Source organism: Martes martes, assembly GCF_963455335.1.
Source record: "Martes martes genome assembly, chromosome: 5".
NCBI classification, from domain to species: domain Eukaryota; kingdom Metazoa; phylum Chordata; class Mammalia; order Carnivora; family Mustelidae; genus Martes; species Martes martes.
This window is the reverse complement of record NC_137892.1, coordinates 163,049,481-163,075,049: the sequence shown is the minus strand read 5'-3', so window position 1 is coordinate 163,075,049 and position 25,569 is coordinate 163,049,481.

Genomic DNA, 25,569 nt, shown 5'->3' with positions numbered 1-25,569 from the left:
GCCCAGGGCACAGCTGGCTCAAGGTCCTTCAGAGGATCTCCGAGGCCCCACACCACCCTGGTGTCCCACGGACCCCTGCCTGCTGTGCACTGGCCAGGACGTTGGACCCCCTGGTAATGTGACCCAAGCAACTAAAATCTCCATGCCCTGTGATGTTTCTAGAATAAGAAATGGTTCTTCTTGCTGTAAGACTGGGGATTTATTATTTTCAAAGTCACCTTGGGTAGTTGACTGAAGTTATTTGAGGGGAACCCAAATCAGCAGGTCGTTTTCCACGAAGCTCAAGCTCCCCGTCCTCCGTCGGTGAGTCTCAAGACGACCTTCCCTTCTTCTGTCTGCGCGCACCATTCTATGTCGAGCTCAGCTCTTCATGCCACCCTGGGAAGCTCTCCCAGAGGGAGGAGAGGGTCAGATGGTCGTTACCCATGGTAATAATACCTGTCTCAAGATGAACGCTACCTCCGGGTTGGGGAGTCCTGAGTACCACTGACATCTCACAGCAACAGGGTGTGGATGGGAGACACTCATTAGAGGAGAGGTCTGTGTTTCTATAGTTAATTTGAATAACTCTTTGAGCTGAATATTGACAAGTAGCATCTCAGGGAAAACAAAAATTGCAATGTATTTCATGAAATACTACAGCAGGTCATTACTTACTTGACTGACATCTTGGGGAGATGATGTACTGACTGAGCTTTGGACCAGCCAGGTCATGGACTAAGTCAATAAATGAGAACTAGCTCCCTAGCCGCATGCTTCTCGTATTCCAGAACTGTGGGATTCATTAATGGAGTAACTTAGGACATGATTTTGAAAAAGACTCATGACTTGTGAATAATTATAAAATTACAAGGAAATACAAGCCCTAGTTTGCTCATGTTGTTATAAAATAACACCATAAATTGGTGGCTTAAACAATAAACATATATTTCTCATTATCTGGAGGCTTGAAGTTGGGGGTCAGGATGCCAGTAGGGTTGGGCCCTGGAGAGAATCCTCCTTCAAGGTGCAGATGGTGAGCTCTTGCCATGTTCTTGGGTGAAGAACGAGAGCTCTCTGTTGTTTGTTCTTATAGGGTCACCAACCCCATCAGGAACCCCCTTCATGACCTCAGGTGACCCTGACCACTCCCAAAGACTCCATCACCAATGCCCTCACACTTGGGGTCAGGGTTTCAACATACAGGTTTGAGGGGAACACAGTCAATGCACAGCAAATATCTGTCATAAAAATATAATGTATGTGAACAGTAGACAAATGGGGGGGGATTTGGGAGCAAGGATTTGAAAACTGACAAAGGCTGGTCACGTTGACAAAAGCATCCTCAGTGGGCCTCTGCTCAGGATGGTGTCTAATGTCAGGTCAGGGTTGGGTCCCCCCGAGGTGTATTTTCTCTCTTTAATTCTATGGTAATAACTGAAGTCCTGTCAATACCTCACAATGCAATGATTGAATCATCCCCCAATGTTTATGGTATTGCCTATGTATCAAGTGTTCTGCAGGACACTGAGGTTCAGGGTGAGTCAGGGAGGATGTGGGATGCACTTCCGCAGACACAGGAACCATCCAGCATCATGCCCAAGTCACCTGAGCCAGTCGTGGGTGGGAGGCAGATTTATAAGGCATTTTTCCCAGGTGGTGCTGGACTACACTGGGATGTGTTATTCCAGGCAATATGGGGACAGGTAGTCCTGTAAAATACAAAACAAAACAAAACAAAACAAAACAAAAAACCCAAGCCATAAAGTTTGGTTGGTGCAGAGGCCATCCCACTACATCTGAGGGAGAGCCTCTCAGAAGAGATGTCCCAGGGAAGGAGGGCATCCTGTGAGGCAGAAGGACACAGCCATCCACGCACATCTGGAGCATAGAACCTTCAAGTCACACAACTGTGCCCTTCCCCTGACTGATTTTCTGAATCTTGATTATAATTTGGCTGCTCATATCATTACCCATGAGGATAGAATGTGTTGTCTACAGCAGAGTTGACTGGGTCCCATTAACAATGGCCAACTTGGCAGTGACTTCAGGAATCTACTTGGGTGTTATGCATCCGTCTCTTGAGTGAGGTTGGTTCAGCTGAATTTGCTCTCAGGATATGGCTCTGCTCTTGGGGGTTAGTGATGAGATCACCTTCCTTCTGTTTTTTGTTTTGTTTTCCAAAGTGCTTATCATTGCCTGCTTGTCTCCTCTGAGCCATTCTCTCCCAAAGACCGTGCCGCTTGCCGCCTGCCATTCACTTTAGCCTTCTTCTCCTTCCCACAGAAGCACTGATCTGGAGAAGTGGAATAGTATTTTATGACAAGAGGTTGCTTTCTGGACACTGGCAAGCTGGAGGAGAGAATTTCAACGTGTTCTCTGTACTCTGCAAGCATCTTATCTTTACGAGACTCACACAATTAGGTCATTTCTTTCTTCTCTTTCCCTCAACCAGAATATATTCGCTCTCTTTACCAATTTGCTTTAGATTAATGGACTTCCATAAGGGCTAACCTTTCTATACACAGCCACTCCCAGTCATCCTTTAGTTATTTTCTTTGAGAATCACTGAATCCTTTCTTTTGTATGTCCTGTTCACAGGAAGCACGTAGAATATTGACTTTACTCTCTGGAGTTTGCAGTCTCTCTCTCTCTCTCTCTCTCTCTCTCTCTCTCTCATTCTCTCTCCTTCCTTCATTCTGTCTCAGGAGAGTTGTTCCAGATCAGACAGACCTGAATTTGGGTCCCTATTCTGTCACTAACTAGACATGTAAATTTGAGCAGTTTACCATGACGGTCCACCTTTTTTCTCCAGATCTGTAACATTTGGATTATGGAGCTTACCTCATTTGTTCATCGTCTCAAAACTAAGCAATCCCATCTGAAAAGCATCTATGGTCTGACACACCCTGGCTCTTCTTCTACCCCAGGCCACTGCCCACTTTGTGCAGGTGGCAGGAGCCATTGTCTGAGGGAGGAAGGGGTATAATTCAGTCCACTGGTCAAGCCTTGAGCTTTCCCAATCAAGAGAGCAGCCTTATGGGTTAGTCACGGCCCTGAATTCACTCTAACTTTCCAACATTTCTAACTTTCTTATATTTTGAGGAAACTATATACAAGACCCTCTTCTCCTCCCTCACTTAATATTATAATTCATTTCTAACAACAGACATTCTTCTAAATGCTAACAAGGATTCTATTTCCAAATATTGCTCATGAGAAAAATTATAATATATGACGTTTCAGTCCCAAACCTAAAACTAATATTATAAAACAAAACAGAAACACAATTGAACTATCATATTAGGATATAAAATGCTTAAAACACTGTTTCCTGGTGTCCAATTAATATGGTTAACAGTTACTTGCTTGCAGTGATACATCCTTCTTCCTTATAATCAATTTTCTGAGTTAGCTAACTATTTTCTCAGTAATTGTTTCACCATATTTTTCAAACAAGAACTAAGCAAAAATAAGATCTAACTACAAAACGCACAGTGGGAAAGCAGTCAGTGTAGATGCACCAAGAGACAGTGTCTCACCCCGAGATGCCGAGATGCCTTTTGGCACTGGCACATCTAAGAATTCATGTCTTCTTCTATAACCATAGTGCATTTTTCAAGTAGACTATGTGTGATTTCACTGAATGACTAATTGTCTTGTAAAAACAACTCAATAGTTTTCTAAAACATTGTTTAGTTAAAAATATTTGTTGAGATTTAAGAATGTCATTATAGAGGACAAGATGGCGGGGAAGTAGGAGGAGGCGCCTTTTCAACCTGCACCCTAAAGTGAGCTGATTACCTACCAAAGAACTCCGATCACCCATGAAATCAGCCTGAGATCAGAATTATACACGTCTGGATCTCTACGGGGGCCAGAAGACGCCAGTGGGCAGGTAAAGTGGAGTGGGAACGTCGGACTGATATCGGAAGATAAACAAAAGGGGGAGGGAGCCACCAGAGGCGACCGACTGGAAAATAATACCCCAATACGAGAGTGCCCGGCATCTGGGGACCAGCATTAACTTGGAGTCTTGTTGAAAGCACTCAAAAGAGCAAAGACTCGCGCGGGGAAATTGTGGGAATCGGGGCGGATAGGGATAGGGGCTTAAGTCCCCAGACCCAGGGCAGCATCCCCTGGCGCTGAGCCGGAGAGTGCGGCGGAGAAACCTGGTCTTTGTCCCGGAGCCGACAGTGCGCCCGAGAACGGGTGGAGTCCAGCTCCCGTGAGGGGCTGGGAGCCACACCAGACGGCAGAACGCGCACCTTCCTGGAGATGCGCGCGTGCCTCAACCTCCCCTGAGAGAGGTGCACGCCCAGCCTGGTGTTCTGGGACCCACGCGGCGATAGACCCACGCGGCGATAGAGCCGATAGAGCTGGAGGCGCTGCGCCCCAAACCATCCCCTGGGAGAGGTGCGCGCAAGCCCTGAGCTCTCAGCCCCAGCCAGCGGGAAAATCTCAGTGTGCGATTGCTGCTTGGAACCTCTCTGGCGGTCTGGAGCTGCCCAGACAGCACAGCTGCCTTGGTTTTGCGTACAAGCAGGAGATCCTGCGTCCCCAGGGACCGCGACTCAGAACCTGCTCTGCCAGCAGCCCAGCGGCTGCAGCACCTGCAGGGGAGCAGACTGAGGCTTCTCTCTGAGAGGGAGGTTGGGGTGCAGTTTTCTTTCCTCTAAACCTCCAAAAACCATCAAAAGCTGTCAAGGCGAGAGAAGTGAACAAACATAAAAACCTCCAGAGAACAAAAACCTGAAAAAAAAAACGTTTTTCTCAGAGCCCACCCCCTTGAGGGGGTCGGGAGGACTTAACTCAGGGAACATCATTGACTGAAAACCCATGTGGCAGCCCCCTCCCCCAGAAAACAAATCAGGAAAAAAAAAAAAAAAGACTACAAGAGAACAACCACCACTACTTCATAGATACAACTTTTATTTTTAATTCTTTCCCACTATTCTGGTTCATTTTTTTCTTTTTTTATATAGATAACTTTTTAACCTATTTACCATCACAGTGAGATGTCCAGTACATCAAATTCCATGATAAACTTCTAACCTGAATTTTTTTTGATACATACACATGTGTTTTTCTTTTGCTTTTCTATTTTCTTAATTTTTAAAAAAATTTTTAATTTAGTTTAGTCCAGTTTATTCCTTTTTTATTTTTATTTTCTAATATTCATATAGAGTTAAACTTCAAGGTAACCCCCTTTCTCCAAGCAATGCTACCCCTATAGGTGAACCAATTTTTAATCCCCCTTTTTCTTAGGAAAGTTGAGCCCTTTAACAAAGATATCAAGATACATCCAGGAAGAGTCAAAATAACCTTCCTCGCCCACACCGAGAATCTATAACCATGCTCCCATCTTTTTCTTCTGCCAGTGTCTCTGTGTATTTATGTTTGTCTGGATAGTATATAAATCTTATACTTGGGGTTCTTCTTGACGAGGCTCCTCCTTTTTTTTTTGCTTATATATATATATTTTTTCTCTCGTCATATACTTTTATCAGTCTTTTTGTTTGTCTGTTTTTGTTCGTATACGTCATAAACCTTACCCTGGGGCCCATTTGGGCTGAACCTTCACTTTTATCTTCCCTTTTTTTCCTGTCTCTCTCTCTCCCTCTTTTTTCTTTTTCTTTTCTTTTTTCTCTCATTTGGGTGGGGAATCCTGAGTGCTCAGAAGCGTTCCAGGGTGCACCTTGACTGCACCACGGTCAATACATCCAGCTACATCTGTCCAGTCATCTCTCACCAAAATGACTAGGAGGAGGAATCCCCAACAGAAGAAAAATACAGAGGATGGGCCTTCTGCAACAGAGCTAACGGCTATCAACATAGACAATATGTCAGAAAGAGAATTCAGGCTAACAATTATCCAGGCAATAGCTAGGTTGGAGAAAGCCATGGATGACCAAACAGAATTGATTAGGGCAGAATTGAAAGCGACCAGAGAGGAGGTTCATAATGTTAGGGCAGAGCTGAAGGCCACCAGGGATGAGGTTCACAACGCTCTCAATGAGTTCCAATCTAATCTAAATTCTCTAAAAGCTAGGGTAACTGAGACAGAAGATAGAATTAGTGATCTGGAGGACAAACAAATAGAGAGAAAGGATCAGGAGGAAGCCTGGAACAAACAGCTTAGAAGCCACGAAAACAGAATCAGGGAAATAAATGATGCCATGAAACGTTCCAACGTCAGAATTATTGGAATCCCTGAAGGGGAGGAGAAAGAAAGAAGTCTAGAAGATATAGTGGAACAAGTTTTTCATGAAAATTTTCCCAATCTTGCGAATGGAACAAGTGTTCATGTACTAGAAGTAGAAAGGTCCCCCCCCAAGATTATAAATTCAAAAAAAACATCCAGGCACCTCATAGTAAAATTGAGGAATCATAATTGTAGATACAATCTCTTGAAAGCCGCTAGGACAAAGAACCTCCTTACATACAGAGGAAAGCCCATCAGAATAACGTCAGACCTGTCCACAGAGACCTGGCAAGCCAGAAAGGGCTGGCAAGATATATTCAGGGCACTAAATGAGAAGAACATGCAGCCAAGAATACTTTATCCAGCAAGACTGACATTCAAAATGGATGGAGAGATAAAGAGTTTCCAAGACCGGCAAGGCTTGAAAGACTATGCAACCACCAAGCCGACACTGCAGGAAATATTAAGGGGGGTTCTATAAAAGAGGAAAAATCCTAAGAATAGCATTGAACAGAAATATAGAGACAATCGACAGAAAGAAAGACTTCAAAGATAACACAATGTCAATAAAAACGTATCTCTCAATAATCACTCTCAATGTGAATGGCCTAAATGCACCCATAAAACGACACAGGGTTGCAGATTGGATAAAACGACAGGACCCATCCATATGTTGTCTACAAGAGACCCATTTTGAACCTAAAGATACACCCAGACTGAAAGTGAAGGGATGGAGAAGCATCTTTCACGCCAATGGGCCTCAAAAGAAGGCCGGGGTAGCGATTCTCATCTCAGATAAATTAGATTTTAAACTAAAGACGGTAGTCAGGGATACAGAAGGACACTACATCATTCTTAAAGGGACTATCCACCAAGATGATCTAACAATTGTAAATATCTATGCCCCCAATATGGGAGCAGCCAATTACATAAGAAAACTATTAATCAAGATAAAGAGTCATATTGATATGAATACATTAATAGTAGGAGATCTTAACACGCCTCTCTCAGAAATAGACAGATCATCGAAGCAGAAAATCAATAAAGAAATAAGAGCATTGAATGACACATTGGACCAGATGGACCTCATAGATATATACAGAACATTCCACCCTAAAACAACAGAATACTCATTCTTCTCAAGTGCACATGGAACCTTCTCCAGAATAGACCACATACTGGGTCACAAATCAGGGCTCAACCGATACCAAAAGACTGAGATGATTCCCTGCATATTCTCAGATCACAATGCTTTGAAACTGGAGCTCAATCACAAGGAAAAGTTCAGAAGGAACTCAAATACCTGGAAGCTAAAGACCACCTTGCTTAAGAATGCTTGGATCAACCAGGAGATCAAAGAAGAACTTAAACAATTTATGGAAACCAATGAGAACGAAGACACTTCACTCCAAAACCTATGGGATACAGCAAAGGCGGTCCTAAGGGGGAAATTCATAGCCATCCAAGCCTCCCTCAAAAAAATTGAAAAATCCAGAATACACCAGCTGTCTCTACACCTTAAAGAACTGGAGAATCAACAACAAATCAAACCAACTCCACACGTAAGAAGGGAAATAATCAAGATTAGAGCAGAGATCAACGAGGTAGAAACCAGAGATACAGTAGAACGTATCAACGAAACTAGAAGCTGGTTTTTTGAAAGAATCAATAAGATCGATAAACCATTGGCCACACTAATCCAAAAGAAAAGAGAGAAAGCCCAAATTAATAAAATTAAGAATGAAAAGGGAGAGATCACAACTAACACCAAGGAAGTAGAAACAATCATCAGAAGCTATTATCAACAGTTATATGCCAATAAGCTAAGCAACCTAGATGAAATGGATGCATTCCTGGAAAACTATAAACTCCCAAAATTGAACCAGGAAGAAATTGACAACCTGAATAGACCGATATCTAGTAACGAGATTGAAGCAGTGATCAAAAACCTCCCAAAAAACAAGAGCCCAGGACCTGACGGATTCCCTGGGGAATTCTATCAAACTTTCAAAGAAGAAATAATACCTATTCTCCTGAAGCTGTTTCAAAAAATTGAAGCAGAAGGAAAACTTCCAGACTCTTTTTATGAAGCCAGCATTACCCTGATCCCCAAACCAGGCAAAGACCCTACCAAAAAGGAGAATTTCAGACCGATATCACTGATGAATATGGATGCTAAGATTCTCAACAAGATCCTAGCAAACAGGATCCAACAGCACATTAAAAAGATTATCCACCATGACCAGGTAGGATTCATCCCTGGGTTACAAGGATGGTTCAACATTCGCAAATCAATCAATGTGATAGAACAAATCAATAAGAGAAGAGAGAAGAACCACATGATCCTCTCCATTGATGCAGAAAAAGCTTTTGACAAAATCCAGCATCCGTTCCTGATTAAAACGCTTCAAAGTATAGGGATAGAGGGAACATTCCTGAACTTCATCAAATCTATCTATGAAAAACCCACAGCAAATATCATCCTCAATGGGAAAAAGCTTGCAGCCTTCCCATTGAGATCAGGAACACGACAAGGATGCCCACTCTCACCACTCTTGTTCAACATAGTATTAGAAGTCCTAGCAACAGCAATCAGACAACAAAGAGAAATAAAAGGTATCCAAATTGGCAAGGAAGAAGTCAAACTCTCTCTCTTCGCAGATGACATGATTCTTTATATGGAAAACCCGAAAGACTCCACCTCCAAACTACTAGAACTCATACAGCAATTCAGTAATGTAGCAGGATACAAAGTCAATGTCCAGAAATCAGTGGCTTTCTTATACACTAACAATGAAAATACAGAAAGGCAAATTAGAGAATCGATTCCATTTACTATAGCACCAAAAACCATAAGATACCTCGGGATAAACCTAACCAAAGAGGTTAAAGATCTGTACTCGAGGAACTACAGAACACTCCTAAAAGAAACTGAAGAAGACACAAAAAGATGGAAGACCATTCCATGCTCTTGGATGGGAAGAATAAACATCGTTAAAATGTCTATACTGCCCAGAGCAATCTATACTTTTAATGCCATTCCAATCAAAATTCCACCAGTATTTTTCAAAGAGCTGGAGCAAATAATACTAAAATTTGTATGGAATCAGAAGAGACCCCGAATTGCTAAGGAAATGTTGAAAAACAAAAATAAAACTGGTGGCATCACGTTACCTGATTTCAAGCTTTACTACAAAGCTGTGATCACCAAGACAGCATGGTACTGGCATAAAAACAGACACATGGACCAGTGGAACAGAGTAGAGAGCCCAGATATGGACCCTCAACTCTATGGTCAAATAATCTTTGACAAAACAGGAAAAAATATCCAGTGGAAAAAAGACAGTCTCTTCAATAAATGGTGCTGGGAAAACTGGACAGCTATATGTAGAAGAATGAAACTTGACCATTCTCTTACACCGTACACAAAGATAAACTCGAAATGGATAAAAGACCTCAACGTGAGACAGGAATCCATCAGAATCCTCGAGGAGAACATAGGGAGTAACCTCTTTGATATCAGCCACAGCAACTTCTTTCAAGATATGTCTCCAAAGGCGAAGGAAACAAAGGCAAAGATGAACTTCTGGGACTTCATCAAGATCAAAAGCTTCTGCACAGCAAAAGAAACAGTCATCAAAACAAAGAGGCAACCCACGGAATGGGAGAAGATATTTGCAAATGACAGTACAGATAAAAGGTTGATATCCAGGATCTATAAAGAACTCCTCAAACTCAACACACACAAAACAGATAATCATATTAAAAAATGGGCAGAAGATATGAACAGACACTTCTCCAAGGAAGACATACAAATGGCTACCAGACACATGAAAAAATGTTCATCATCACTAGCCATCAGGGAGATTCAAATCAAAACCACATTGAGATACCACCTTACACCAGTTAGAATGGCCAAAATTAGCAAGACAGGAAACAACGTGTGTTGGAGAGGATGTGGAGAAAGGGGAACCCTCTTACACTGTTGGTGGGAATGCAAACTGGTGCAGCCACTTTGGAGAACAGTGTGGAGATTCCTCAGGAAATTAAAAATAGATCTTCCCTATGACCCTGCAATTGCACTGCTGGGTATTTACCCCAAAGATACAGATGTAGTGAAAAGAAGGGCCATCTGTACCCCAATGTTTATAGCAGCAATGGCCACGGTCGCCAAACTGTGGAAAGAACCAAGATGCCCTTCAACGGATGAATGGATAAGGAAGATGTGGTCCATATACACTATGGAGTATTATGCCTCCATCAGAAAGGACGAATACCCAACTTTTGTAGCAACATGGACAGGACTGGAAGAGATTATGCTGAGTGAAATAAGTCAAACAGAGAAAGTCAAGTATCATATGGTTTCACTTATTGGTGGAGCATAACAAATAATATAGAGGACAAGGGTAGATGGAGAGGAGAAGGGAGTTGAGGGAAATTGGAAGGGGAGGTGAACCATGAGAGACTATGGACTCTGAAAAACAACCTGAGGGTTTTGAAGGGGCGGGGTGGCAGGGTGGGGGAACCAGGTGGTGGGTATTAGGGAGGGCACAGATTGCATGGAGCACTGGGTGTGGTGAAAAAACTATGAATACTGTTACGCTGAAAATAAATAAAAAATGGGAAAAAAAAAAGAATGTCATTATAAAATACTCTTATATTATCATTGGGCAGAAAATACGTAATTAAAATGTATATATTGTAAGACGTTGAGTCTCAGATGTCAAGAGTCAATCTCTGTAAAAAAAATATTAAGCAGTAATTATCAGCCCACGGTGTCTATGGTTCTTTTCAATATTTATTAACAGATTCATTCATCTAAACCTACATTTAACAAGCAATTATTTTATGGTCTCTCTGTCTTGTGGATTAGAAATAGAGTTTTGGGAATGGTATAAATATAAGCCCTACTTTTTAAAAAAAGATTTTATTTATTTCTTTGTGAGAGAGACAGTGACAGAGATAGCAAGAGAGAGCACAAGCAGGGAGGAGAAGGAGAAACAGGCTCCCACTAAACAGGGAGCCTGATGTGGGGCTCAATCCCAGGACTCCAGGATCATGACCCAATCCAAAGGAGACAATTAACCACCTGAGCCACGCAGGTGCCTCTATATCCTGCTTTTATAAAGTTTGTACTTTATAAAGAAAAGAGGGAAAAAAGCTAAAGTGTTTTCAAAATGTACTTCCTATAAAATTTGGAAAAATAAAACAGACTAAATTTATGTCATACACACACACACACACACACATACACACACACACATACACTAATATAAATGTATATATACATATATCTATGTTTCACTATATATTGCTATGTATATATACACACATATATACAATATACACACATATATTGTTTAGATTGTTTCACTATATAGATATACACACACAATACATAGTGAAACACTCTAAACAATAAATAGTGAAACAATCTAAAGGCACCAAAATAATTAATGATCTCTTCCTCTTCATCTCTTTCTTAGTTTGATTTCTAACGTGGCTGTGAGTGTTTCTATTCACATCTGGAACATATGTCCTCTATTTCACACCATGTTCTTATAAAATATATGCATATATATAAGAAAAAAAATCATTCCAATTTGTGTGTGTGTGTGTGTGTGTGTGTGTGTATACATTAGACTTAACTTTTTAAATATTTGACAATATGTCTTTTGATTCACATTCAAATGGGTTTAGTTTACTTAAAAATGATGGGGCACCTGGGTGGCTCAGTGGGTTAAAGCCTCTGCCTTCAGCTCAGGTCATGATCCCGGGGTCCTGGAATCGAACTGCTCATCGGGCTCTCTGCTCAGAGGGGAGCCTGCTTCCTCCTCTCTCTGCCTGCCTCTCTGCCTACTTGTGATCTCTGTCTGTCAAATAAATAAATAAAATATTTAAAAAACAAACAAACAAAAATGTCTATAGGACACAGTAATCAAACACACAAAAAAAGTTTTTTTTTTAAAGTAAGAGAGATCAAATGCTAAGCTTTGCTAAGAGATGAAATTAAACAGATTTATATAATGTTCAATTAAAATAAGAGAGGACAGAAAAAAGAGGGGAAGAAATGAGCAAATAAAAAATAAAGCAAATGACAATAATTACATATTTGGGAAAAATCAATCCAATTACAACAATTACCACTTTAAATGTGAATGGTCTAAATAGATGGATGATCAAGGACAGAGATTGTCAGAATGGATTAAAAAAAGGATTTTAAAAACCCTCTTTTTTTTGTCTAAATAAATCATCTTTAAATTTAAAGATATAGCAAAGTTAAAAGCAAAAGAATGGAGAAAGATATACCAGGATAACAGTAATTAAAAGAAAGTCAAAACAGCTGTACTTATTTTAAGCAAAACAAACTTGAGATCAAGGATATATACCAAGGATGAAGAGGTGTATTACATATTAGAAAGAGATCTATCCGTAAAGGGGTCTGATGCACCTGGGAGAAGGATATCAAGATATGTGAAGCAAAACTGATAGCACTAAGAAGAGCAGTAGATGTCAGCACACCTACCTGAGGGTTTTAACACTTCTCTGGTGTAAGAAGATAGATGAAAGCAGAAATGTAAACAGCATTATGAATCCACTTTTCCTAGTTGACTTTCATAGAATGTTCCATCAAATCACAGCAGAATGCATGTTCTTCCCCAGCTGATGTGGATCATTCACTGTGATGAACCACATTCTGTGTCACAAGAACACATTCACAAATTTAAAATATTGTAAATCTACAACGATCTCAGAGTGCATGGAATCAACTTAGAAATAAATAACAAAAATGATTGGAACTCTCCAATAATCACTAACAATTTAACAATACCTGTCAAAATAATGTCTGGGTCAAGTACAAAGTTTTAACTTAACCCAGAAGTGAAAAATATATTTTGAACCAAGTAAGTATGAAGATACAATTGGCAGAGTGTGTGGGTTGACACAGAAGCAGTGCTTAGAGAGAACCTGATATACTATACTTACATATATATATATATTGTGTATCTATCATCTATCTGTCATCTACCATTCCCCCACACACACCTATCTATACTAGAAAAGAAGATGATATAAAATAAAAACAAAAATAAAAACCTAAGCTTTCATTTTAGGAATCTAGAGTAATAGAATATTTTAATCCTTAAAAGAAAGCAAAAGAAACAAAAGAGTAAAAATTAAAGCAGAAACCAATGAAACTGGAAACAGGAAAACAATAGAGCAAAATAATACAATTAAAAGATTTCTTGAAAAGACCAATTAAGGTTATGCTATGTCACAAACTAATGAGATATACCCTAGGTGTGTGAGCTTGATTCAACATTCAGACTTTAATTAATGTAATCCACAAAAGCAATAGACTAGAGCAGCAAAATCACATAATCATGCCAACTGATGTAGAGAAAGCATTTGCCAAAATCTAACATGCACTCAAGTTGAAATCTCCAAGCACACTAAGAAACGAGAGAACATCCTCAAGCTGACAAAGGACACTGACAAACAACAAGCATCATACGAGGTCCCGCTGGACTCATACCTAATGGTGAGATGCTGGACCGTTTCCTCTAGTGTCAGAAATGAGCAAGAATGTCTTCTCTCCCAAATTCTAGGTCCTGAAGTTGCAGCTAATGCAATATGTGGGGGAAAAAAAAAAGTATACAGATGTGAAAAGAAAAACAACAAAACTAGTTTCATTTTTCAGATGACATGATTTATAGAATCCCCCAAATTTAACAAAAAAACACTGGAACTAATAAGCGAATATAGTAAAGTCAATATGAATTAGCCCACTGTTTTCCTATATGTCAGCAGTGAGTAATTGGAATTTTTTATTAAAAAGCCATACCATTTACAAGAGCACCAGAAGGGAGAAATACTTAGGTATAAAAAGATCTCAATATGTGTGTGGAAAACTATAAAACACTAATGAAATAAAGCAAAGGAGATCTAAGTAGATAGAGAACTAGTTTGTGTTCATGGACAGGAGATTCAGTTTTGTCAATTCTTCCCAACTGATGTGTAGGTTCAATACCATAGTGATCCCAATAAAAATGTCTGCACATGAGTGGTTATATATCAACAAGTTTATTCTAAAGTTTATATGGAAAGACAATAAACTGAAAATAGTCCACACGAAACTGAAGAAACATAAAAATAGTTGGGGCTCACATGACTTATGCCATCTGATCTCAAAGCTTATTCTAAAGCAACGGTAAGCAAGAAAACCCTATACCAATGGAAGAATGGGTAACAGATCCATGGAACATAGGAGAAATCCCAGTAAGGGGCCTCTGCAATTATATCCAACTGGTTTTGGATGCAGTCACAAGGACAGTTCAGTGGAGAAAGGATAACCTTTCCTATTCACGAGGCTGGAATAGCAGAACATTACAGGTGAAGAGAAAGAAAAAGACCCACACATAGAATTTACACATTTTGCAAAAATTGATCCTAAATGGATGACAGACTTGGGTGTAAAATGTAAAAGTCTAACATTTCCAAAAGAAAAAAAAAATGAGAAAATAATGTCTGACTTAGAGCTTGGTGATGTGTTTTTAGACACAAACAAAAAACACCACCCATGAAAGAAAAAATGGTAAGTTAGAATTGTTTAAAATTAAATCCTCTTGTTCTACAAAAGACATTGTTATGAGAAAAAAAAAAGGGAGGCCACAGACTGGTTGAAAATATGTGTAAGACACATATCTGATGGAGGACTTGTATCCAACATATACACAGAGCTCTCAAAACTCAAAACCTAAAGAACAAAAACGGGCAGTCTGTATGAGCAGAAACTTCACCGGAGGGCACGGACAGATGGGAAAGACGCGTATGAGGAGATTCTCAATATCTTATGTCCTCAGGGGATTGAAAGTTACCACGGTACCCTTATCAGAACCATGAAAATCCTGGTGGTGGGTATTAAGGAGGGCACATATTGCAGGGAGCACTGGGTGTGGTACATAAACAATGAATCTTAGGACATTGAAAGATAAAATTAAATTAAAAAAAAATCCAGCTGTAAAACAAAAACAAGGAACAACAACAACAAAACCTGCCATGAAAATCCCAAAATGGGGAGAATGCCAGTTGCTGGTGAGGATGCGAAACAGCAGGAACCCTCATTCATCAGGTGGGAATGAAAAATGGTCCAGTTATGTAGAAGGCAGTTTGGTGGTTCCTTTCAAAGTTAATCATTCTTGCCATACAATCCAGCAGTCACACTTCTAGGAATTCATCCAACTGATTTGAAGACTTGTGTTCATACAAACGCCTACATAAAAAACGTGTATAGCAGCTTTTATTGCAATTGTTAAAAATTGAAAACAAGCAAGTTGTTTTTAATACGTGAATGAATACATGAATTGCAGTTTTGCCAAACAAAGAAATAGCATTTGGCAGCAACAACAAAATAAATTATCAAGTCATGTGAAGACATGATGATTCTTCAATTCATGTGGGTTAGTTAGTAAAAGAAGGGAGTCTGAAAATGGCATATGCTGTATGATTTCATTTGAATGGCATTCTGGAAAAAGAAAATTGTAGAGATTGGATGGAAAACAAATTCTGGATCGCCACAGGTTCCAGAAGCGGAAGGATCAGATAGGTGAAGACAAGGGAATTTTTTTAAACAAATACCATACATATTCTGTATCATGCTGTAATGGTAGACACATGATATTATGCATTTAACAGAACCTATAGGACTTACGGCAAGGAGGAAACCTTAATGAGTGTTCTTCTTGGTAATTCCTAAGCCCAGACTAGTCACAGGGAAAACATCAACAAATCCCAGTAGAAGGACATTGCACAAACTGCCTGACCAGTCCTCTTCAAAAGTCTCAAGGTCATCAAAAACAAGGGCAGTCTGTCTGAGAAGCCATCACCTCCAAGAGGATCTTAAAGTGACAAGATGACTGAAGAAAATATTATGTCCCAGATGGGATGCTGGAACACAGAAATGATTTCAGGGGAAAATTAAGGACGTCTGTATGAAGAGTGGACTTCAGTTAATAGTCACATATCAAAATTGGCTCTTGAATTGTGGTAAATGTGGAATACTGAGGAGCAATGTGAGATATAAAGGGAAATTGGCTGAGACATAGGGGGACTGTCTATTCAGTCTCTGCAACATTTCTGTAAATCTCAAGCTTTTTAAATTGTGTTTTTAAAACAAAATGCGTAATTAAACACATCTAATTGTTGATTCAATCTTTCTTTTTTATTTTATTCAGGTATGGTTAATACACAGCGTTGTATCAGTTTCAGTTGTGCAGCGTAATGATTCAATTCCATACAATGCCCAGGGCTCATCCCAAGGAGTGTACTCTTCAATCCCCATCACCTGTCTCACCCATCCCCCACCCACCTCTCTGGCAACCACCGGTTGGTTCTCTATAGTTAAGAAATCTTTCGTTTTTTTTTTTTTCTTTTTTCGTTTGTTTTATTAAATTCCACATATGAGTGAAGTCATATGGTACTTGCTTTCTCTGAATGACTTATTTTACTTAGCATTATAATCTGTACCTTCATCCATGTTGTTGCAGATGGTTATACTGTATTATTTTTAATGACTAATATTCCATTGTGCATATATATACCACATCATCATTATCCATTTATGGGGCACCTGGATGGCTCAGTGGGCTAAAGCCTCTGCCTTCGGCTCAGGTCATGATCTCAGAGTCCTGGGATCGAGCCCCGCATCGGACTCTCTGCTCAGCAGGGACCCTGCTCCCCCCCACCCCGCCAGCCTACTTGTGATTTCTCTGTCAAATAAATAAATAAAATCTTAAAAAAAAAAAAAAAAGAAAAGAAAGAAATTTCTCCCCATCATTATCCAGCTATGGTTGGGAACCTGGGTTGCTTCCATATCGTGGCTTTTGTAAATAATGCTACGATATATCCATTTGAATTAGCATTTTTCTTTCTTCAGTCTTTCTATGAAAGTTGGTGAGAACTTCTTCAGTATGAAAGCATGCATTGACAATGATGATGACAAGCTAGGATCCAAGAGATGGGTGGAAGGAAGCCCCTACCCAGAAGCTTTGTTTGGTTGGGATTGTAGCTGCCGGACCTCATTTTGCCTTGATGCTGACACCATCTCTCCTGGCCTATGTAAGTTATTGGCATTTATGGTATTGTCTCTATATAGCTATACCAAATAAGTAAGAAGCCTCCAGATGATAGCATTTCTAAGTTTGGAGAGGAGTCATAGCAGCAGAGATAACTGAATGAGGACAGTCAACAGGCAGCTAGAGAAGCAGGGTCCCTATCGCTAGCTTAAACACTCTCAGGGGGGCCATACCGTCCCCAATTACATGAACACTTCTGTCAAGTAGCACAGTGTGCCAACTGAACTGTTCACCCCCAAAGCACCAGTTTATTTAAACTCAATTACTTACATGACCAGGGCCAGTGATTTCTAAAAAGCAGCCTCTCATCTACTGTGATAAGTGTTCTGCCAAAACTCAGCATGAATTTTGTTTTCTTTAAAAACTACCATTCCCATATAATTGGATTAACCCAGCATGTGACTATGGCCAGATGTCGAGCTTCCCAGGTTGAGTAGATCCCTCATGAGACTTTTCTCAGGCTTCTCTCATAATACTCTGGGAGCAGAAAATGGAACCCTTGGCTAGAAATGACTTTTAAGTGTCCTTAAGAAGTTATAACTGTTGGCCAGAGGAGAAACTACCAACGGCTCAATGAACATTTCAGGCATTCAAAGAGCAGTGGTCAGAGACCAAGTAACCATTGACTTATTAACTGCTTGCAGGAAACTTTAATTCTTCTGAGACACGTAGGAGGAGAAGCATTCCCAGGCAATTATTAAATTCAGACAGAATCTAGTTATTTGAAGTGTCAAATCTCATCTAAGAGAACACACATCAAAATCCTGCTGGGTGCTGAGTGGGCAGGGCTCAAAAGTGCCTGCCTTCAAGGAACTTCCCCTCTTACTGGAAATCATCACGCAGGAATGTCAGCATGTATGGGAGAGGGACAACGTTCTGTGAGTACAGAGGGCAGCCATGCCAGCTGGGGCATGTTAGCCTGCCGTCCCTCCTGCCCTCAGCAGCTTTCTCTTCATGCCGCATGGAGACTTGCATTCAGTGGGACGCTTTGGAACTGACTCCCAGAGCTCGACCATAACACATGCATCCCAGAAGAGCTTACAAAGCACTTCCTCTCCATGTCCTGTTAGACTCGGGGCACAGAACCAGCCTCACATGCCCTGCACTCCAGCGTGGGCTTCCTTCCCCACAAGGACACGGTGGGCTCTGGGCTTCTGTGGCCCAGCTCTGGTGGAATTCCTCCTATTTTTTTCATCAGGGACCGCTTTCAAGGTTATCTTTCTGCAGAGTAGCACAGATGTCCACCAGTCCTGGAGGAGGTGGCGGCCATCCTCTCTGTGTTTATGTATTTAAATTTTTGGATCCCAGTGAAAAAGAGAGTCAGAAAAAGAACATCCTTAGGACAGAGAAAATCAAGGTGAAGCAGCTGGACTGGAAGGCACACAGGGCGTTCAAGGGCAGTGCTGGATTTGAGTTACACCCAGAGAACGTCAAGAGGCAGAGGGGGTGTATTGATGACAGAAGGGGCCCCTGGATACTGAGAAGACCATGGACCATGGAGGGCCTCTATGCCTTTCCAAGAGAAGCAAGAGTTTATAGGAACATCAACTTAGAAAAAGCCAAAAAAGATGTTCCAGCCATGTAGTCCGAAAGAGTAACTTGGTTATATCCCCAGTATTCCCAGCAGGGCCTCCCCCATTGACCACAGAGATGGCAGGTGGGCAGGGCCCCCCCACCCCATAATCAAGCTAGACCCGCCTCTGTTTTTCTCTGCCTGCAGCAGCGTTGCCTGGGTGCCTCCTGTCTTGCCTGGGGTGCTCCATCCAGGGTCCAGTCCTTGTGATTCTTAGGTATGGTGTTTGGGGGGCAGGACAGGGCCCTGTAGATCCCCAAGGGTGGGGATTGGGTCACATCAAGGGAACTGATGACACCTCACAAAGGCCTCTCAGCAATCCCTTCAAACTAGATGCCTAATACTTACATTTCAAAACTCAGTAATGTCACGGCATTGTTCTCAAGTCTGGTTGCCTGTCTGAGACCCATGGTCTTCAAGGAACACTTAGAGACCCAGGAATTGCAGTCTCCATGCACAGCAGTCATCACTGGCTGGAACTTTGTCTTAGAAATCCCTGAATATTTCCAGGGGAAAGCACGGTCTTTCATGCAGCTGTTTGTCATGTTTGCACAATAATTCATTGCTCTTTCCTTTTCTGTGGGGCCCCAAGCCCTCTGTTCATCACCTCTACCAATACCTTTTGACATTATATTGAAGCTTTATTCAACGAGTGAATACATGGGGTGAGCATATTTAAGCCCTAATATAAAACACTTCCACTTAAGGTCAATATGTTAATGTACTCTGCAAAATGTGTTTGAGGCATTCAATATTATCAGCGTTTAATTATAAACATTATCACTTTAATTAATTTATGTATACACTAGGCATATTTAAATGGTAATAAAATAATCACTATAAGAAGAGATTTGTAGATGTGTTTATAATAACTTTATCAATAGTTAATCTATGTCCAAAAGGAGAAGAAGGTCTAGGTTAAAATTAATTTGAAAAGCTAGAGTTTAACATACACAGTGTGAGTAAAGAAGACAACTTCTCAAAGATGAGATAACGGTTTATGAGCAGGACAGGAAATAGAGCAGCTTGGGAGAGGAGTCACAAACATTGGGACGATGGGATGGTGTGAACAGAACATCAAAACCCAGGGTTATGACCTCTAATGATGTTTGGGGACTGCTGTGACTTTTAGAGAAAGTAGATGTTTTTTCTGCTTTAGTTGTAAAGAAAAACTTCAACAAGACCAAAACCTCGTCCATGTGGCTTTTTAATTACACATCTATTGGTCAGGCTAAAAACCATGCAGACTAAAGAAGGGTAAACTTTAGAGATACTTCAAAACAGATTTCAGCCATTTCTGCAAACAAATGAAATGGCAGCAACAACAAAGCAGTCCACAGTGAGAAACCTTACAGGACCCAGACATTTGCAGCTGTAATTAAGCAAGAGTCACCAGAGAGAGGGAGAGAGAGCGCGCGCGAGATATGCAGTTACTGCGGGACCCTCACTTCATCACTCCTGTTTGACTCTTGATAGAAACGCTGATCCAACAGTCAGCTTAAATGTAATGAAACAGCAGAAAATCCGGGGTACGTGGGGTAGTTAAGAGTGGCTGGTGTCCCTGTGACTGGAATTCGCCCCAGGTATTCTAAACAGGAAGGGGCACAAGAGGTCAATGCGGTCAAATGTGTTGGGAAGACCAGAGAGGCCAGTAAGTGGAAAGCATTCAAAACGATAAATAAACAGTCTGGCAAAGAGAGAGGTTGGGAAGGGGCTGTTCAAATAATCACAAGAGGGGCAGTGGAATGGGAGGGTAGGCGCTGCAGAGAATATTCCAGTACTGAACGGGTGGTCCTCGAGCACAAGGACCCTGAAGACCATGGAGCTCACCGGGGACAGAGCAGGTAAAAGCAGGCTAGCAGGAGAGGAACGGTCTGGAGCTTGCCAAGTGTCTGAGAGGAGGAAGGAGGAAGTTCTCCCCTCCCTTGACCTGTGGATTGGTCTTTCCCAAAGGCTACCGGGGATGCTGCCAATAGTGAGTTGATGAATATCTAGGTGTGGACAGTGCACATGCTCTAAAAGGGGGCAAGTGATATTCCAGGGAAATGGCACCGAGGACCTGGTACTTAAATAGAATTTAGCAGTAGGAAAGGTAATAAACTCATTCCCACCTCAAAGTTTTCATTTAAAAAGAGAGCTGGATGATTCTTCTGGCCCTAAAGTGTATCCCATTCAGCTCAGGTTAAGGGGGTCTCAGCCTACTCCCTGCACAGAAGAAACTGTCATGATGTTGGAAATTACTGTATGAAACACATTTTCCAAACTGATGTCCAACTCAACTAGCAACGAATTTCTGGTCTAAGATCCGGTGGCGACATATGCCACAATAACATTAGGTAATTATTTAGAGATATCCAGGCTTTTTCAGGGGAAGAAGAAAATGTTAAAGAAACCACTGATCAAGTGAGTAGTGAACAAATGGGTCCCACAGAACTAGAAACTGAGTTATGGAATTCATGATATGCAATGGAAGTTACTACTTAGGGGTCAGATCATGCTTCCGTGGTATTGGATGTATAAATTACCCTTAAATTCACATGATAATCCTTTGAGGCGTACATTAACTAAGTGCTTCTTCCAAGGACTCCATGTTACAGGTAAGGAAACTGAGACATGTTGTATGTTAATGATTTACCCAAAGTCACATGTAAGAGGTGAAGAGTAGAACGGTGATTGCCCGGGACTGGGGAGTTCAGGAAATAGGAAGTTCTTGGTCAGAGGGCACAGACTTCCAGTTCTAAAAAGAGTAAGTTTTGGGGGTATAATGTGCAGTATGGTGATTATAGTTAATAATACTGTATTATAAAGTTGAAATTTGCTTAGAGAGTAGATCTTAAATGTTCCCACCACAAAAAAAAAAGAACTTGTAATTAAGTGGCACAATGAAGATGTTAGCTAAGCCAAGATGAGAATCATTGCAACATACAATGCTTCAATTCAACAATTATACACCTTAAACATATACATTGTTACATGAGAGTTAGATCTCTGTAAGCCTGGAGTGGGGAGAGAAGCAGGGACAGATGTGAAATCTAGGCATCTTTAGTTCAAAACCCCATGCTCATGGTCCCTGCGAAGTATGGGTTTCTCTCATCAGGTAAGTCTGGGGGCCATGGTCTCCCACGAACAGCCCATGAGAGGTTTGTAAAAGCAGCATTAGATTTGGGTCATGCTTCTGCCAAGCACCAGCATGTGGACAACTTCTCACCCCCATCACCAGATTTTCCAATATTGGAGAAGTCCTAGAGGAAAAAAAAAAAAAAATAGAAACACAAGTAGCTCATGACTTTCGTCTGGCTACTGTTACTTGTAACTGTTACTGTTATTCCTGTAAGTCCCATTTGCTCCTTGCCACATCCCATTTTTCCTTTTACCACCAGATCCTTCTTCTCACTTCCAGGGAACGCGTAATTGTTACCTCCTCTAAGACGGGGGCATTTCCTTTCTTCTCTGTCTTCAATTCTCTTCAAACCTGGCTCACCTCGATCCCTTTGCTGCCACTTTTCTTTAAGAGGTCATCTATGCTCACCACATGCATTTCTGCCCCTCCCCGCCCATGCAGATCAGCATCTGGGACACCAGCACTCCCCATGCCCCACCCATGCTCCAGCCCTTCAGCCCCTCAGCCCCATGCCAATGCCCCTCTTGCATGCTCCTCAATCTGTCCTTGTCCTTTGTCCTTTACACTCTCTCTGGCTTCTGTGCTCTTTTGTCACCGGCTCTGAGCTCTCTTGGGTGCTCATGCCATTAGATACCTCATGGGTCTGATGACGGTCTGGCTCTAGAAACCCGACACCTATCTCCTTGCCTTGTATGTCCCCCAGACCCTGACACTTATTGCAAACAAACCTATCCCTTACCTGTTTTCCTCAACCATGGAGCACACTAGCGCCTCGGAGCTACCCCAACCTCCCTTTCTCTGTCACCCACCACCTGGGAAGGTTCTTTTGCTTCCCTCAAGGGTCTTCCCCCATGCCCCTCCTTCCTTCCCCAGGACACATGCCCTTGCTCTTGTCCCTCTGTAATAAATCCTTGAGAGAAGTGGAGGGAGCCACCCTACCTGTGTTCATCTCAAGTTAGAATGGATTCTTTATCAGAAACAGAGAAGATCTTTAGAAGAGTGCATGACGCCCTGTGGTCACAGGAGCACATCCCAGATGCTCAGCAACCCCACCCCTTCCAGCCTCTCCTTGCCCCTCCCCAACCTATTCTTGGTTCCAGCCATACCTAAAGGCTCTTCTGCGCCCAGTCCACACCTCCTCTGGGAATCCTTCCCAGGGCATGCTGAGCTGAATTTTTCACTCATCCTATCCCTATATCACCTGTCCCCTGGAGGAGGAGTTTTCTTAACTGGCTCTCTGGTTGCCATGGGAGCCAGGGGGGCGGGGGCTGTGCCTTACCCTTTTTCTCTGCAGCGCAGTGCAGAAAAACCAAGGCTTCCTGTATGACTGCACAGGGGTTAGGGTTACTATGTTGCCGGTATTGATTTGCTACTGTAAAATCAAACACCCTCTGAGCTTGATTTCCTCTCCTACCTCCTCACCTGCTCTAGATCTGCCTGCCAACACCCAAGAGGAAAAGTCTATTTTCTAGAAGCAAAGGTTGTGCAGAACAAGAGCCTGTGGGAGCTGCCAGGAGAGCAGCCATCACTGGCCTATTTGGCATTTCTCGAGCTGACTCCTCTTCCCCTGAGATTTTTCGTGGAGTTGAGCAATACTCAGGTTCCAGGAAGATACCCACAGGTCAGCCGCATTCATCCTCAGATGATGCCTAGAGAGGATTTTTCAAACAGGGGATGGGTGCAGAGGAGGGGATGATACCAGCCTGAGTTCATAAAAACAACAACACCCGTATGGGGAGACACTGTCCATGAATCCCACTCCAGGCCACTGGAGCTGATGGCGTTGCGCCCTGGGCGAGAGCAGCAGCTCCCGGAGCTGGTGCCTTGCATCCCGGGTGCCCAGGCCTGGGTTCCACACTGGGTTAGTGAGGGCACGTTTACTGCTGTGCCCAAAGATGTTTGCTGGGGGGCAGGTGGTGCAGGGAGACACACATTCTGTGTCTTCATTTTCTTCTGGGTCCCTGCTTCACGTATGACTCATGCTACTGCTTACCATGGGATTTTCCAGTTTCCTTAAATGACTCCTGAGTCATCAAAACCAACAGTATCTATTTTTTTTTCCCCAGGCCTTAAGACATAGGACCTAGGCCTTCTTGTCTACAACCATGCTGAGTTTCACAGTACGTGCGGACAGACAGACTCTCTGTGACCAAACTACAGACAGGCTCCTTAGGGTCGTCTTCCTGACCAGAACTTGACCGTGGCCTACCCAGCCTGGTGGCAGCAAGGATCCTCCTAATTCACTTTGGCAACACTCCCCTGCCCTCCCTGTCTCTGCAGTAATCTCCATCACCTGCACCACCCGTCTCTGCTGTGTTCCAAGTGGAGGTCCCCCTTTCACTCTGCACAGCAGCCCCGAATGAAATCTTCCTCATCCTTTTAATAGATGTCAGGAACGATTTTCTTTTTTTTTTTTTTTAATTTAAATTCAAGGAGCCCACTTATCATACATCATTAGGTTTGGAGGAAGTGCTCAATAATTTATCAGTTTTGTGTAACGCCCAGGATCAATTCTCTTCCAACAATATGCATTTAAAAGTTAGTCCTCCCCTGCCTCTGCCAGCAGTCCTGTGGCAGTGACTTCACTACCAAAGCCATTGGCCATGTGCATCTGACCTCAAGGACACAGACTTGTTCCATACTGTTCCTTCCCCTCCCCAAGCACACTCATTTCGGTCCCTGTTTCAGTTCCTGGGTGCAGACTGAAGCATAAATTTAAAGGGGATACAGTGTTCATAGTAAGAGTCTGGTCTTCCTCCAAATCAGTTTGATGAAAACCAGCATCACATATTCTTTCCCTACACCCGGTGGTGGGGGAGGGAGGGGGAGTGTGTGCATGGTTATAGGGAGCCAGTGCTCAGGGATAGTTGCAGGCACTGTGTTACCGCCTTCCTCTTCTATTTTAAGGACTCACTTACAGTTACAATAAGATGACAAACTAATTTACTATATAAATGCAAAATTTTCTTTTGCCCTTGTGTTTTTATATTTATATAACATTATCTTTAAGAAATCATTTCAGGACAGGACAAAATATCTATCCTACTCAAGGCAGCCCTACACACACACACACCCCTTTTCAAACTAAATATTTTGCTCTAATTTCTTTTTTTTTTTTTTAAGGATTTATTTATTTGAGAGAGAGAGAGTACGGTGGGGAGGGGCAGAGGGGAATCTCAAGCGAACTCCCCACCAGGCCCAGAGTCCAACTTGGGCTCGATCTCACAACCCTGAGATCATAGCCTGAGCCAAAATCAAGAGTAGCTGCTCAGACTGAGACACCCAGGCGCCCCACTGCTCTAATTTCTCTAAGGAAATTATTTACAATAGAGTGATGAGCTTAAAGCTTTGGTTAGGGTTTTCTTAGATCAGTACAATCAGGCCATAGTCAACTTTCCCTACTTTGTTAGAAGTTTAGAAAATACGGAATTAAAAATACATAGTAAAGTGCTGTGAATTGTGTAAGACTGATGAATCACAGACCTGTACTCCTGAAATAAATAATACATTATATGGTAATTTAAAAAATAAAAATAAAAAAATATTATACAGCAAA